Source organism: Ochotona curzoniae, unplaced genomic scaffold (genome assembly GCF_017591425.1).
Source record: "Ochotona curzoniae isolate NIBS_2020 unplaced genomic scaffold, NIBS_Ocur_1.0 contig_3037, whole genome shotgun sequence".
In the NCBI taxonomy this organism is placed as follows: Eukaryota; Metazoa; Chordata; class Mammalia; order Lagomorpha; family Ochotonidae; genus Ochotona; species Ochotona curzoniae.
The window spans coordinates 1,294,212-1,312,280 of NW_024465699.1; the positions used below are offsets into that span (position 1 = coordinate 1,294,212).

At 37.6% G+C, this 18,069-nt stretch overlaps 1 protein-coding gene across 2 annotated transcripts in view; it reads left to right on the forward strand.

Moving 5' to 3' along the window:
- The window catches only part of DPP10 (dipeptidyl peptidase like 10), a 1,236,914-nt gene that overhangs the window by 845,533 nt on the left and 373,312 nt on the right, over positions 1–18,069 (forward strand). The gene's annotated exons all lie outside the window — the stretch shown is intronic.

Below are 18,069 nucleotides of genomic sequence, written 5' to 3' on the forward strand. Positions count from 1 at the left end.
CTTGAAAAGAAATTAATTCCTTTGTGCTAAAATATTAGAAATTATCAATATTATACAATTATGGCAGTGATGTTTTTTAATAAGTCAGCTTGCATATTTTAGAAAATGTTTGGCCCAAGATGTTTTGGGAAATAGCCACGAAATCTTGCCCACAGACAGGCTGTTTTGCTGAAAATTTTAATGAAACGCTAAAATCATTGTTGTTGCTTTCTGTTGGAGAGAATTGTCAGAGCACCATATGCTGAGGTGAGAAGTGAGAATGCAGAGCGTAAGATCTACTTGACCTTAACAACTAAGCTAGTCCTACCATCAATAGGGAGTGGGCATTACATTAATGTTGTTCCCATCCACGCATATACTGTCTTCTGGACCTTGAAGCCTTACTTGAACTTTTGGGACATTCAACAAGAACATAGTTTATCTTTTCCATTTTATTAGGACATATATGTTTTCTATACATATTTCATGTGAATGTGTAACACAGCCAAGCATTAATGACATCATTGTTTAGGACATCAGATTTGGGGTCCTATGATGAACAAATGCCTAATGCCCCTCCCAGATAAATGTTGAAATTAGAAACAAGGGGTTGTATCTCTTTGAAGGTTGACAGATGCCCTCATTTCCACCTGGGACTAAAGTTTATACCAGGCTAGCGTGGGACTACAAAATCTTCTGCATGGGATCCATGGAAATGCCAACTATCCCCAGCACATTTAATAGGAGTGTATGGCTTTAAGTAATGAATGATTAATGAAGTTGAGGAAATCAGTTTTATAGTCATAGGTGTTGATGGCAAGGAGCTATGATAAAATTTAGGACATTTTCATTGGGAATTATCCTTTAAAAGATATAATAAGAGGAGTGAAGTTTTTTTTTTTTTCTGAACTGCATTATTCAGTAGCAAACAAAGGCATCAGTTGATACCTCCTAATTTTCAATTCTCTGGCACTTCTTCGTGTATGATACGTGTGTATACAGAATCAACTAGAATCTAACTGAATTATAGCACCACATTTGAGATTTTTTTTTTTAGTGTAAGATATGATTTGCAACAAAAGTAATAGAAGCACAGATTATAAGGAACAAATAGACCAATATTTGTAATATATTAGCAAAGAAAACTTTAATAACAAGACTCTAGATTAGTCAATTTTTCTATACTACAACTAAATGCTTTACATAGGCTACTTAAGGAGAAAGGGTTTCTATAGCTTTGCAGTTTTGCAGGTAGATTCTCCCAGTTCAGGTGGCCCCACTGACTCAGGATCTGTTGACAGTAGAGGGTGTTCGTGGTACAGCACTGTGGAAAGATGCTTCTATGATGTGCTGGGAAGCAAAGAAGCAGCCGAGCCAATCCCTGACTTATATAATAACCATTTTATGAGAATGATATTGTCAGAGTATGCTACCAGGGACCACCAGAAATCCCTGGAAATTCACATCCTAACCATCATGGTGAAATAAAATTCCTACCCTAGTAATTGGAGTTTAGTTTTCTTATTTATGGTAACATTAACTTCAGACTTTGAAAGTTAATCATTTATATGAGTTTGATAACAGATCCAGTCAATACCATAGATAATCTAAAGCTCAGATAAAGTCAGTATTCAGCTTCCATTGTCTACTGCCAGGATATGTGGATGATGGAGATAACGTATGACACAGCATGTACTTGTTTCATGATAGCATGGAATGCTTGCTTTCCGTGCACAGGATGTCATGAAGCTGGGAGTTCTGAAGGCAGTCATTTCCACGCTATCTACCTATAGCTCTCTTTCATTGTCAACTCAACTATGCATCTATGCATTGCTTTGTACTTTATAGTAATACAAATTGAATATGATAAAGCAACATGAATTTTATAGTTCCTGAAATATCATTTCTCATTAAATATCAAATTTTGACCAACAGGGCCATGTTATGTGATTGTCTTACTCATAAGATTCTGAGGTTGAGAGATTATGATTTGACATGAACAGCAATCCCAAGTGACAAAACACACTTTGGGAATTCTAATGAAAGCCAGTTACTTTTCTTTTTTGTGTCTTGAAACATCTATTAACAGATACAATTATTTTCATTTCTGAAGTCTTCAATAGCAAATTATCACTTAAAATGTTTTCTAAAAATGTCAGCATAATAGAGTTTTCCATTATCAAGAGTGACTTGCTAGAATTAGATGTGAAAGGTTAAAAGTAGAGTTTTAAATGTATGTAATTTATCCTTTAAGATACTTCAGATAAAGAAGAGTCTTGTTCAACAACTTGCAAAGTTTCCGTAAAATGTATTACATCAGCATTTTCAAAAATTTCCTCAATTTGCTAATTTTTGCAGATAAAAATATAACTCTGAAAACATCTTAGCATGCTTATTCTTTTATGTGCTGAAAGGCTTGTAGGCATATTGTAAATTATAAATTTGGTTTCATAAACTCTGTGTTAAGCAGTTAACTTATTAAAAATATTGTCAGCACAAGGACTGCTAAAATCTAAGAGACTACATTTCAGTTATCCTGAAAGTCCATGATAAATATCTTTTAATTAATACTTCAATCACATCAAAGAAATATTTGTGTTTTTAAAAACTGATTAGTTTTAGTTATATGTGTTAGAATGTGAAGGAGCAATTTGTTTTGAATGCAAATTAGTAGTGAAATCAAGCCTGTAAAGCAATGTGAATACTTACATTTCCATACAGATAAATTTAGAATACAGGTAAAAATGTGTTAGGATGAACATTCTCACATTCTTTTCTCTCATTATCTCTCATTACTCTCTTCCTTCTTTAGATTTAGTTAGATGGTTTTATGAACCTGTAGCTCATTTGTCTACTGCACTGCCCTGCCTATGAATCTTTCATTGTATTCTATCCCAAAGGGAATACAATATGGAGGTACCTGATTTGATTAGAGGCAGGAAGTTTTTATAAGACTTAATTTGACATAGGATGACTATCAAGAAACACTTGGAAAAGCAGTAGCAGGCTTCACAATCCAGGCCTTTAGTTTTTACAAGCTGGTAAAATCAGGAATTGTGGTCTCCACACTCCCTAATCTATAAAACCTTCCTCTTCCATAGAAACATAAATCAAAGTTGATAAAGCTTGGTTCATAAAAAGTCTGTGTAATCAGAGTAACAGCCCATTTCCTTCTGAGTGTAAGAATTCAGTCTCCATTCAGGTCCTCACTATCATCAATATTTGTTTGTTTCATTTGTTTTCTCAGAATTATTTGCTACTCTTTACTTCTCAGCCCACCCTGATATTTCCTCAGTGTCTGATACCTAAAAAGAAAGTCTCCCTCAGCAGGCTTAATGTAAAATTTGATTATATTTTCTAAAATCAACCTTGTTTTATGTATGCTTAAATAATAATAAGAAGGGCAACTTTTTCCGGTGACTTCGTTGTTAACATATTGAAGAGGCCAACATTACAGCAATACAAGTTAAGCCACCACGTGTAGCATCAGCATTTCATATGGCTGCTGCCCTTCTAATCCAGCTCCTTGCTAAGGTGCATGGGAAAGCAGCAAAACATGGTGCAAGTCCTTGGGTCCCTACACCCACGTGGGAGACTCGCATGGAGTTTCTGCCTTCTCCCGTTGGCCTGGGCCAGCCCCGGGCATTGTGGCTGTTTGGGGAATAAATCAGCTATGGAAGGTACATGTTTCTTACTTGTCTCTGTAACTCTATCCATCAAAGAAATAAAATAAATCTTTTTAAAAAAATGTTTTGTTTAGTAGTTGTTAAGTCAATTAACAATTAAATTAACCCAAATGCTTCAACGTTTACATTTTTGAAAAGTATCTTATTGCTAGAAGCAATGCATATTTAAAATTAGCACAATCTACCTGCATTTATCTTTAATTTCTCTGCCATGTCCTCAATTTCCCAATTAACAAGAACAATTTTTTTTTTCTCTTGGATCATTATAAAGAAAATCACAGTGATTTGAAAGGTGTTTTTATCATAAAAATGTGTGTGTTTAATCATATTCTTTTCATAACATAGCAAATGTATGGGAAAGTAATAATTCTTGCTCTAACATAATTAGCAAACTGGCAGCTGATGAAGTCGGCTGAAGAAAGGCCAGGGGCTCCATAATCAAGTGGCAACACTCAAGGTTGTATCTGTGAAAAGCGTACATTATGTTTTGGATGAGGTTCCAGTCAACTGTGACCACCAGGGAAGAGCTGCACTGAATCACGTTCTGTGCTAGGCAGTCCCACACATAGGTACCTGTGAGTGTGCATGGTAATCTTTCCATCCTTGGATCCTAGGCAGTCCTCAGTGCCACTTGATACTTGTGCTCCAGTTTGTCAGTCCTTGCCATTACACAGTCACAAGTCCAACTTGGCTTTAATGGAAACATTGATAATGTGGATTTCAAGCAGGTGTATTAGGATGAAACCAGTGGTGTACTGGAAGAATAACCAGGATGGATGTCAGGGGACTTCTTTCTTTGAACCCAGTGGATCTTTCTTTTCATTCTTTTTTAGGTTTTAGTCTATCCTTTTTTTAAAAAACTTCTGAAATCTCAGACTACGCATTTTCCTCAAGGCTGCATGCGTCCTTGCTTTCTATGGCTTCCCATGCTCTCGCTGCACTCTCCTACCATTCTGAAATTATTGCAACATTTATTTCACTGAGTTGAAAGTCAAAAAAAGTTCTCATATTTTGATTCAATATGTTCACACAAAGACTAGAAATAGAGATTAAATAGTACAAATAAATTTTGAAAATGTTCAAATATTTGAAAATTTAATAATCTACTTCTAAACACCAAAGAGTCAAAACAGATAACAAAAAATATCAAAATGTTTTGATTTGCTTAAAAGCAAATGCTCAACATCCATGCGACTCTGTTAAAAGAGTATATAAGGGATAGTTTTCAGTCATACCCCAAAGGTAAATGTCTCAAATGCCAAGACCCGAAAGACCAAAATACATAAAAGCTAAAATATTAATCATCCAAAATGCTAAAAATCATAATTCTAAGGTTTCAGATGCTGACTATTGAAATCCTGATTAATTATTTCTGTGAACCACAATTCTCACAATCAAAATTCACTACAAAGATTCAGTACACAACCAGATACTCAGGAAGGAATTTGCCAGAAATACAAGGAAGAAAACTTTGGTTTAAGGATGTTTCATTGGCAATATTCCTTTTAGTTGAAAAATTCTAGCAATCTTAATGGATTAAGCTGTATGCGCCTGAAGAAATCAAAAGAGTAAGTGACTATAAAACAGTTTTGGGCAAGGTATGATAAGAAACCCAGTAATAATATTGCGATTTGGTCACCAGTGTTGTTACCACCCATTGTTTGATCTGCACATGAGCACTGTGTGTGCTCAGATTAGCATGAAAGCATCACACAGAATATGGAAAAATCCAATACCAAACATTTATATTGGTGTGTATAACATACAATAATTTCTTTTTTAAAAAAAGATTTATTTATTTATTGGAAAGTCAGATATACAGAGAGGAAGAGAGACAGAGAGGAAGATCTTCCGTCCGATGATTCATTCCCCAAGTGAGCGCAACGGTCGATGCTATGCCGATCTGAAGTCAGGATCCAGGAACTTCTTCCAGGTCTCCGACAGGGGTGCAGGGTCCCAAGGCTTCGGGCCGTCCTTGACTGCTTTCCCAGGCCACAAGCAGGGAGCTGGATGGGAAGTGGAGCTGTCGGGATTAGAACCAGCACCCATATGGGATCCTGGTGCGTTCAAGGCGAGGACATTAGCTGCAAGGCCACGCCGCCGGGCCCATACAATAATTTTAAAGGTAGATCATGAGTGGAAACACAATTGTCCTCTAGATGTTCCACATCTTAAAAGGACAACATTCATTGCCATGCACAACTTTAAAATGGGCTTAACCAGTGTGAAATTCAGCAAACTGTTCTGAACTTCCTCTCTATATTTCCCAGTATTTGATTCATTTCACTTGCTTTCTACTATGTTGCTTTTTCACTGTGTTAAATTGTCATTATTACTATCATTTACAATTCATTTTTCAGTTCACTTTTTATTTATAATAATGGAGGTAATAATGTGAGTAAGCAACTTTATTTAATTTTTAAAAAAATTTGATTTATTTGGAAGTCAGATTTAGAAGGAGACAGTGGAAAAGGATCTTCCATCCCCAGAGTCTGTCACTCCCATGACTGTAGCATCCAGTACTGGGCCAAGCTAACGCCAGGAGCAAGGCACTCCCTCCAACTCTTCTGCGTGAGAGGATGGGCCCAAACCTTTGGGCCATTTTCTGCTGATTTTCACAGACCATCATGAGAGAAATATGTTGGAAACGGAGCAGCCAGGAATCAAACTGGTGCTCATATGAAATGATACACCATTGCAGATAGGAGTTTTATACAGTATGCGCCAAATAAAGAATTGCACAGATTTCTAACTCATTTTAGCCTTTTTTCCCCTTAATTTTGTAGAGTTGACCCCTTGAATATCCATGATCACAAACTCTACTGTGTGTAAGCAGTGTACATTTGTAAAGAGTGAAGTATCCTCAATTGGTGCCCCCTTTCGACATTCACATTTATAATGCATAATATTTGTTAAGAGCTCATAATTAACGGTATTATGATCCATCCTGGCTTTTGATTCATATTTCAAAATTGCTTGAAGGGATTTCTCATGAATTTCATGGGATTTCTCATGAATGTAGTTAATGTAGTTGTAAAGTTGAACACACTCAGGTAACTGAGTATAAAGCTTAGCATTCATACCTGTTGCACTTTGAACCATTTCTGATGATTGAGTTTGACTACCCGTAACTTATATAGTTATGTGGCTCTTATAGAATGTATCTGAGTGTTTATGATTACAAAAATATCTATGTTTTTATCTTCAATTTTATTTTGTTGTATAAAGTGGTCTTGGAAGTGTTTTGTTGTATTCTGAGGCAAAACCTCCTTTGATATTCAGTATCTTTGAGGATCTTTTTAAAAATTATCTTCTACAATATCATCTTATGAGGATTCTCATCTTTCACACTTTGCGAGTTTCAATCATTTGGGATTTCAAAACCCTAAATTAAGCCATTGGAATTTGCCCTTCCAGATTATGGTTCAATACTCCTACATGGACACTTTTAAAAACAGCTTACTTGACTTAATTTTTTTTTTTATTAATTCATTGCATTATGTGACACAGTGTTATGGGCACTGGGATTCCCCCTACCCCTCCCTGAACCCTCTCCCCATGGTGGATTCCTCCACCTTGTTACATTACCACAGTTCAAATTCAGTTGAGGTTCTTTCATTGGAAGTATTTACTGAGCATAGAGTCCAGTGTCTTATTTTCCTACCGAGTTCAACGATTTCTTGGTGAGATCATCTGTGGTCTGAAGGTAAAGCTGGCAAAGTATCATCCCAATCAATTAAAAGCCCAGCCATAACATCAACAACCATTTACAACCTCATGGCATTAATTGACATGGTATTGATTAACCAATATATTAATAGGAAAATGCGGGTTCTTAACTACATCCTGTGACTTCTTCATAGACATTTCAATTTTTGGTTTATATTCAACCGGATTCCATACACATTAAAATGACTATAGATTACTATTCAGCTGTCTTGTCTATTTTTATTTTTATTTTTAGCTGTTCATAGTGTTGAAGCATGATTTTGCTGAACTTGGTTGTTTTTCGGATGGTCAGAACTGGCTTATAACTCTAATGAGACATGTGTCATCAGTTTATGAACAGAACTTTTTTTTTTTTGGAGGTGTGTGCAGAGAAATCCCCAATATCCCAATGAGGCGTAACTAATCTTTGTGTCCCACGTAGTGAGGTATAAGTGAATCCCCGCTGACCATTTCTTCTCTGATTCTAAGCTTTCCTTGTTGTTGTCTGTCCATTCTAGGTTTTTTTGGTTGTTTGTATGTTTGTCCATTTGTTTTGAGTGGTTTTCTGGAGTGATCCTAATGGTCATCATGAGAGAGGGTGGGGACCCAGAGCCAGAGCTAGACGAGGACCAGAGAAATCTCGCCTCCCTAGTCCCGAAGGAGGCTTATTATTATTCTGTTTCTGCAGACTGCTCAGGGCTCCTGGCTGTCATTCCGATGACGCTGGTTTCTGCAAGGCAGAGTTTGGACTTCTTCCATCCTCTGTGGAGGCTCTGGTTGGCGGTGGGTGACCTCAGAGTTCTTGGCCTCCAAAGGCACTCCTATTCCCCATGGTCTCTTTGGCAGTTGGGATGTAGTCCTTGGTGTCTATACTGATAGTTCTTGGTGAGGATCTGGGAGTCTTCCTGGTTGGGATGCGAGCCTGCTTGTGTCCACCCACTCCACTCTGGGGTCTCCCCCCAGCTCCATAAGCACGACCTCCTGCTAAGAGGCTTTCAGGATCGCTCCTGATTTCCTCCTTATGCTTGTGTAGCTTTACTATTGTCTAGTGCTGACTCGAGTCTGTTGTCTGTGAGTTACCAGGTTTGATTCTGATAGCTACATTTCACGTCTTCCTCTCACTTTTTAGGGAGATGGAAGATTTCTCTGCATTCCCTTCCCCATTACAGAGTAACATAAGGTATTAAGAGTGTTTAAGTTTTACAGTTCTTTGGTGTAGATCATAAGCACTGTGACTCACATTAATTGTTGTTTTATAGATTACAACGCATTATCTTATTGCATTGGATACAGGCTGTCAGAGATTGCAATAATATTACCATATACAGGTATAATTTTTCCAGAGTAACATCGTTTCATCTCAAATTAAGGCAAACATATGGTATTTAACCTTTTGGGATTGGTTCATTTCTCTGCAAAACTAAAACAATGACTATGTCCTATTCAGATCAAAATTCATGATTTATGTATTCAAAATCGTAATTGGAAAGTGTACTTGATGAAAATCCAGCAGTTTTGTGTTTAACCTCAGTGATTACATAAACATTGTCTTTCTTCTCTGGGCCATTCTTTATTAATCAGAGAAGCTTTTTCATTAACATTTAAATAATATATTTTTAAAATTATTTTGTCAATTGTGGTCATGAACTATGACACCATCTGCCTTATTTGATCATAAATGTAGCTGTCATTTATAGCATGAAGACAAGGTCACAATTTGAACGGCACACCATCCTCTCTTGGCATATAACATACATTAAAGTGAATCTGAATATTTTGTATTAAGAAAAAAAGCTTACTTTATTGAAGAATATTCTCCAATTAATAAACTAAATTTAATCTTATGAAACTAGGAAATACAAAAACATTAATTCAAAAGAATAGTGTGGAAGTAAATAGTAAGATTTGGATGGATTAAATAAAATGTTGTTTAGATCTTTAAGTAAACAAAAGTGGCACACCTTTGCTTGCTTACGCGGAAATACAGAGGGGGAAAAAAAAACAAATCTGAAACATGAAAATGAAAAGGGAACATTGCTAGGACCTTACAGAAATTTTAAATATCTGAAGAGAATATGAGGAATAATATTATAATATATTTGCATAACCAATATTGAGGAGACATAGACAAACTCCTATTCTAGACTGATTGAAGAATTAGAAAATATGAATTGATCTTCCCCTTAGGATCTGGAATAAAATTAAAATATTTATCCTCATCATTTCTGTTCCAAACTGTACTAGAAGATCTATGCAATGCATAAAGCAGGACAAGAGGAATTAATAAGATTTGCATTACAAGGAAGTCCATTTTATAATTATTTTCCATATATACACAACAATGAAGTGAAATAAGTCCTTCTGTCGCATGAAATAAACAAAAAAAGCAAAATCTGTGTTCAAAATGGCAAAATATGCCTGAGATAAACTGTAAAAATCGGCATAATATGAGAAGTAATTCATGTCATGAACGATGACTATATTGCTCAGATAGCAGTTGTCCCCACGCTGATACATAAATTCAAGGCAATTTCTATCAATATCAAATAAATGTTTGGAAAGTCAGAGATTGAGAAAAATATAATGTGAACCCAAATTTTATGTGTATTACCAAATACAATCCATGCAATGTCCAACAAGTTGAATAATTGGCATTGTTTTTGACTTCTGAGTGTTACCTTCATGGGGTAGATTTTAAACAAGTTGGAAACAGATTGCCTCTTCAAAAGACTACCCTTTGCTGAAGTAATTTGCAAGGTTTTCATAAGGAAAATATACATACATCTTTGTTCACATCACTATAGGATGTTCCTGGATCCACAGTAAAATAAGGATAAAAATTTCTTTGCCTTTTTTCTTTTTTCTCATCAAGTAACTGGTAAAGACAATAATTTTCTTTTTTAGAATTGGCAACCATCGTAATCATTTAAGTACTGTGTGGTGAATGACCCTTCAGCATTCAGTTTTATGGGCACTTTCTAGTGAGTGATATAATAGATTTTTGAGGCCCATTTACAATACCTGGTGTCCACATAAGTAAGCACACAATCTATTATGTGAATGGGTTACATTTTTCATAATGAAATGCAAATGTAAAACTTTTCATTCGCTCCCTCTTAGCTATTCTCTCTTGGCACATAAGCAGAAAAGACATAATGAAGTACCCTGAGTTTTATCTATTTGATCTCAAGTAATATCTCCCAAGGTGACATTCCTGTGGTTAGAAAAGCAGTCATCTTGCTTTTGTGTTCTAAAACAAACCAATTTCACTTTAGACTTAGAGGATGCTTTTCTGAAAGGAATTTGGAAATGCTGAACAACTCAAATTTAATCATTTATGTCTACAAAAGATATTCAGATTTCTTAAGTTCTTTGATTTGTTGTTGCTGGCCAGTTGCCTGTACATTTCTCAAGTGTTGACAAGAGAGAAGTTGCATAACAATGCGCCTACTGTTTGTTCTTGGTCTCTCTCAAATAATGGGACATGATGGTGGGAGGTCATGAGATGTCTACTCAATGCTAGTTGTTCCAAATGAGGCAGTTGGTATGTGTTTTGTGTAATGGAGTCCGCTAAAGCCAATCTTATTAGGAGGCTTTGCCTGGCACCTCCAATGTCTGTGTGTGATTGGGATCATTTGAAATGTGTCACAGTGTTTCAGGGAAGTGATCATTTCAGACAAAATTTGAAAGTTGAAGCATATTGACTCTCCTAGTTATCCTCAAGTCATATACCAAAATACAGACACAAGTAAGCCCACTGCGGATGTGTCCATAAATTCAACATGAAGTCAGTTTTGACTGTTTATTTTCTCAGTGATTTCTATGTTAAGATGAATAAAATAAATACACAACTTTTCTGATAATCTAGACGAATTCCAAAACAATCTTCACTGTTGTAATATTTAAAATTTGGTAACTATGTGAAATATAACTCCTTCTTTTGGTAAAGATGTCTTATATTCTTGCTTGAGATTATAGTTGCATTTTTGTATATAATTGTCAAAATTCATCTACGCTATTAAATTGGATATTAGTGGCATCAGACTTTATACACTGAGGGTCATATGGGATGAGAGAGGAAGTATTGAGATTATCAACAAAACTCATCAACTGTTTCTATGCTTTTGTTTGGAACTCCTTTTGTCTTGTATATTCCACCAAGTGTTCTTATACACATGCTGTCCACTCAACTGTTCTTATACAAATGATATCCAATCAGGTATACAAAAGGTAGCCATTCGATTGTTCTCATGCAAGTATTATCCAATCAATTGTAATCCTGTGCTCACTGACCTTCTAGGGTCACAATGTCCTCCTACAATCATAAGTAATATTTTCAAGGATTATTGGTATTTAATATTTATTCCTTTGTTTTTGTGACTTAATTATGGAATGACTGAATATATTGTCAATTCCGGTCTCTTTATTTCTGTTCCTTCTACCCTGTCTTAATCACAGAAACTGATGATATTCCTGAGTAATATTTGAGAATTAACTGTTCATTCTGGTGGTCCTCTCTGACCTTGTGGTGCTTTGGAATGTCTTATTAAACTATATTTTACAGACTTAATACAAATTAAAATCCTTAACATCTTTGCTTTAACTTACTCTTTTTTTTCATTTATTAAGATAAAGAAATTTCATATAGTTCAGAAGTTAAATTCTTTTTTTTTTTTTCAAAGATTTATCTATATCAGCAAAGCAGATTTACAGAAGGAAAGACAGAAAAAATGTTCTTCTCTCTGTTCATCACTCCCCATGTGGCCACAATGGCTGGAATTGAGTCAATCTGAAGCCAGAATCCAGGAGCCTCCACTGGATCACCCATATATTTGCAGTGTCCAAAGGCTTTGGGCTGTCCTCTGTCTCTCCAGGCCACAAATAGGGAGCTGGATGGCAAGTAGAGCAGTTGGGACATGAATCAGTGCCCATATGGCATCCCAGTGTATGGAAGATGAGGATTTAGCCACTAGACTATCTCACTGGGCCCTAAAGGTTAAATTCTAAGACAATTCTTAGCTACCTTAAATTGAACATATTCCAAACTGAACTTTCTATAATTCCTCATGAACATCTACTTTTCATATAATGATACTCCCAATTTCCAGTCGCAGAGGACTGGAATTCAGTACAAACTCCTTTTGCTGATCCCTGACTTCCAAATGACATGCATGTTCAGTTACCCACACCTTCTTACTAATTTATAAATACATTCCTTTGTATTTTTGCTTCTACCTAATCCAAGTTCCAGTCGTCTTTATTTATTTATTTTTTTCAAGAATACTACCATGATGATGTGTTCTTATAATTTTGGCTGCCTTTAGCTCAAATATAATCTGCAGCAATAACCTACACTGCTCTGCATTTCACTGTCCCTTTAGGTACTCTCAGTGGAAAGTGCTCAATATCTCATCTGCTCTGTTTCCAGATTTACCTTCAAGTGACATCTAGGCAGATATATGACTATCTCACTTCAGGGTGTGAGCTGATATCTGTGCATTATAGTATTGTCTGATAAATCTGAATTAAATTGCTTCTCATCTGTTTTGTTCCATTTTCTCCCATATCCCTCTGATCCTTGGCTGTTGAGTTCATCTTAACTGAGCCCAGAGTGGCATGTCTCATCGGCATTACACAGATACTGAAGGCCGTCTCTTATTTTCTCAGCCTCCCTTTGGCTCACAAGGATGATACAGACGCTGAATAAAATTAGAAATCTTCTGTTTCCTTTGGCTTCTCTTTTTTCCACCTCCAGGCCAGTTTGTCAGCTTTCCTGTACTCAGGATTCTCCTGTAATAATCCAATTGATAAGAGTTCCATTCTCACAGTGATGATGGAACCAGAGCAGATGCAGCCATCGTGTCCTTGGAATTAGAACAAGAATATCAAAAGAAATACTTTTTTAACCTTAAACATTTCATTCATAAATCAAATTGATTGACTCTTAAATGAATTGATTATCATCTCATTACCTTGACAAAAAATAACTCATGAGTCATCTGGAAAGCCAGGCTTGAAATGAGAATTCTCATACTCCTGTTGAGTTCTGCACTAAAAACCGATGGCACAGAAGGGGCAACACCCGAAATCTTTCCTATATCTCCCTCCCCTGTTCTTCCCACTGCTGATCCTTTAGCATCTTGGAGAGGTTCAGAGGGACACATTAGCTGCATGCTGAAACTCTTTCCACTGCCTTCAAGACAGCTGTCTTGTCTTGTGCGTTCCTCAGGCTCCACTGCACAGGTGGCTCATTTCGTCTTGTAGAAGAACTCTTGCTGGGTTTGCTAGAGGACTCCGCAAGGATTCTTTAGAGTTCTAGACAGTATGAGTCCAGCTAGGTATATTTCCAGTGAGCAACAATGGCATTGCCTTGTTCTTATGGCACACCCAAAGAAAGCACAACAAGCCCGTCACAGTGCAGGAGCCTAGGGTGCCCTTGCTGTAACACCTATATTTACTCATTACACAAGATATTTTTCAGAATTTCAGGTTCAAAGTGTGCATTCTCCTACCCAGCAATGCCTTTATTTCCCACTCTATGGTCGACTCTTTATCCTATATTCTAGTTTGCCATTTATCTACCCAAAGTGAATGTCGCTAACAAAATCCATCTGATAATAAAATTGTTGATAGCCTCATGGAATAATAGAGATTCAAGAAAAATTATGTGAAGAACATAGTAGCATTTCACTTAATCATTTCAATATTTTTCTCTGTTAGACATGTATTTTCATTGGTTGTGGGTCAGAGAACCAATTTATGTATTCATAAATTCAGTTGTTAGCTATGCTAGTTCTGGAAATAATGCTGTTGATTACTTCTTTAATGCATAGACTTGCTTCTGCTACCTAATGAGAATGTTGAACAAAATATATTATGACTTAAAACGAAATAAAACTGTTAGAATAAATTGTGCTGTGTCAAAATATTAAGGTTAAGTTAGTAACTAAAGATTGATGGAAATAGTTGAGTGTCCTTGGCTAAAATTGGGAATTAAAATGTTTCTTTAATTTTTTTTTTTTTTTGGATAGGCAGATGTACAGAGATGTACAGAGATGTACAGACAGAGAGAAAGATTTTTCTTCTGCTGATTCACTCCCCAAGTAGCCACAATGGCTGGACCTGAGCTGATCCAAAGACAAGAACCACGAGCTTCTTCTAGGATCTCACATGGATACAGGGTCCCAAGGTTTTGGACCATCCTCTACTGCTTTCCCAGGCCATAAGCAGGGAGTTGGAAGGGAAGTGGAATGACCAGGATATGAACTGGCACCCAGATGGGATCCTTGTACATACAAGGGGAAGATTTAGCCACTAGACCATCATACCAGGCCCAGAGAATTATAATTTATTTTTAACTTTATTTTTAATGATTCTATAATTGATTTGCTTGGAAAGGTTTGAGGATTTGGGGAAAATAGGTGAGGCAACTGTTTTCAAATTTTCTTGAAGAGGGTAGAGAAGGCAAGAAGCATTAGTCTCGCATTCGCCTCAGTGCCCAGGGTTGGGGTTGGTCACCTGATGTTGTCCCAGAGTCCCTGATACGGAGCATGCTCCAAGGGTTCTGCTTAAGGGGTTTTGATCGTTCTGCAACACTGTTGATCTTGCCTCTGCAAGGATTAGGAAATCCTTCCAAGGTTTGTTGGCTGACATAGACCACCTCAGAGTCTTCTTTCCCTACGATAGTTGTTGTCAATACATCCTGGGGTAGTAGATAGATCTGTTCTGCCCTCCTTCATTTGCTATGGTACCAGAAGTCCTCTGCAGGCCCCAGTGAACTGCATATCCTCCATGCATGTCTGGGCATGACATCTTCCCTCTCCATCTGAGCCACTGAGGAAGTCCAGTTCTGACACATGCACTCCATGGTCAGATCGTCAATCCTATGATTCTCCCTATGGTTGGAGTTCTGAGTCCAACAGTTCAGTTGAGAGGACCCTTAAAGGAAACTTTTCTGAAGTGGTCTTAGAGCTGACTCTTGTGTGTGCTTGGCAGGAAGGGGTCCAGCTCATTCTGTCACCCATGTGCACCTACACAAATGCTGGTATGTACAATTGCTGGATCATTTCTGTTTCCAGCCCCATGTCTTTTGTAAGCCAATGGATACTACAGCCCAGCCCAACCCTGCCCAGCACACACTCTGCCCTCTTGTACACCAGCAAGAACTGCAGCCTAGTCAGTGTGAACCCAATAGGCCAATCCCCAGTAGTGGTCCCTGTGCTTGCCAATATGTGCAGCGGACTGGTCCAGTCTGTCCCACATCCCATTCTGTTTTCGTATACATCAATGGGCATTGAATCCTAGTTCAAAACACCCAACTCCAGTATCAAGCCTACACTTATGCCTGTAGATATCACTGCGTATCTAGCAAGGTCTGGCCCCAGCATTAGTTATCATGAGAGAGATTGTAGTCCATAAGTGAGAGTTGTAGCCCATGAAAGAAGTGCCTACAGTTTCCTACTAGACCCACTCCCAGTCCCATATCTTGCACTTTCTAAATACTTCTGTATTCTGGTTTGACAGGGCTTGCCTCCAGCCCCAGTACTTGCCCGCTGATGCTGCAGCAAACCCCAATCAGCCTGCACTTACTTTGACTCATGCCTGCACCAATGAACACTGTTGGTTGATACAGCCTGACTCTCCCCCTGACCCAGTTCACATGCAGGCCAACAGGTGTTGAAGCCCTGCCCAGCCTGATCTTCCCCAGCTCCATTTCTGAAGCTCACCATGGGAGCAGTTGCCCTGAAGTAGAGTCCCCCAGCAATTCCCCTACCAGGCTGGCTCCATATCCCCACCCCTCCTTCCTGGGTCTCGCATGTGCTGGTGGGATATGAGACCAAGTCTGTCATGGCCTGCCACACCTCAGCATTTGCCAAATGGCCCAGCCTAGTCTGCCACCAGTCCCAGTTCATGCTGGTGGGTGCTTCAGTCTTATCCTCTCCAGCCAACCCCTAGTGCAGGACCTAATGAGAATTGGCTGATGGTATAAACTGATCTGGCCTGTTCTGCACCCTGTCCTGGTTCTCAGATTTGCCAGTGTGTTATGAATTGGCCCAACCTGGCATGGCCCCATATCTGAGCCAAACATATGCCCACAGATATCATAACCTCTCCTGGTTTGGGCTGCTCCCAATCTTGGTTCCTGGGTTCATCTGCAGGACTTGTGTCCTGACAATTTTGTTCCCCAAGCTTCTCTGTCAGTTCTCTACTAAGTGGCAAATCTCAAACGTGCACCAGTAGGTCCCGGGGCTAGAATGAGGTAGTCCACCTCCTGTCCTGACAGGAACAGTGGCCCCGCCCAACTGGCTCACACCCATTCCTTTACTTACTGATGGATGCAACAGCCAGGCTACTTCAAGGAATTAAAGTTTAACCATTAAGACATTATAGATAATTTGAAATTGAAAATGTGAAATAATAAGCATAATGTTTTTATCTTTGATTGCTTTTGATTTCCAAGGTTTATGATTTTGCTATGAGTCAAGCTCTGTGGTTTTCTAAATGAATTCGCTTTCATAATAATTTGCCTTGTAAACACTTGAGAATTCTACGTAAGTTGATATAGCTAACTTTATTTTATAAAAATTAATTTTAACTATTTTGAAAATTAAAAGAAAAACATTTGTTTTGATCTATTTCACTCAGTTGTTTTCCTGTAAACCTTGGTGAATTATTTTAATCTCTTCAAAATGATAGATGTGTGCTTTAAAGACACGCATATTAAAAAAAATCAGTTAAATATATCTTTGTCTGGGCCTGGTGCAGTAACCTAGTAGCAAAATCTTTGTTTTGCATATGCCAGGATCCTTATGGGTGCTGGTTCATGACCCTTTCAGCTCCCTGCTTGTGGCTTGGGAGAGCGTTAAGGACAACCCAAAAGCCTTGGGACCTGCACCTGCATGGGAGACCCGGAAGAAGCTCCTGGCTTCAGATCAGCCCAGCTTTGGCCATTGTGGCCGCTTGGGGAATGAGCCAGGCTCTCCTTCTTTGAAAGTCTGACTTTACACAAAGAATACATAAATCTTTAAAAAATATATCTTTGTCTTCCTATATGCCACAAATGCCTTCTTGGAATCTTTATCCTGTATTTTTAAATGTCTATGATGAGGATATTAATGCCATAATTCTGAAATTTGAAAATCACCAAACCCCAGTTTTAGTCCATTGAGTGACATTTAGCAGAGCTGGTATTTCCTAGAACATGTTTGGAGGCATGATTTAATGGAAATATTTTATGTGAATAGGAAATTTTAGGATTTCTGATATACCCCCAAATTATAGCAAAATCTACTCTCATTTAGTTTATCAATAGTGTTGTAGCATATTTCAGTTTTTCGAGATCATTGCCAGAATCTTATTTTTTCTATGAAAAATCCTAAAATAACTTCAGTACAGACCATTTTGGTGCTGATTATTTGTATAATAATATATAAGATTGCAAAATGATATAAGTCGTATTATGTTTGGGAAAATAGAAAGGACTGCAGAAGATATTCTCTTTTTCTGGACTTTAGTTTTCTAGATGTTGGCAAGTCCATGGAAAGAACACTAAACATGGATGTTCCTGGCAGAGAGCCGTTTTAATATTCAGGCTTTCATTTATTGTCAATATGCCTAGAGGCTGGTTGTTAGAAGTTTTGGATTTGTGTACTCAAGAAAAGGGAAATAGGTTAATCTCGTCTTCTTAGAATAGTTG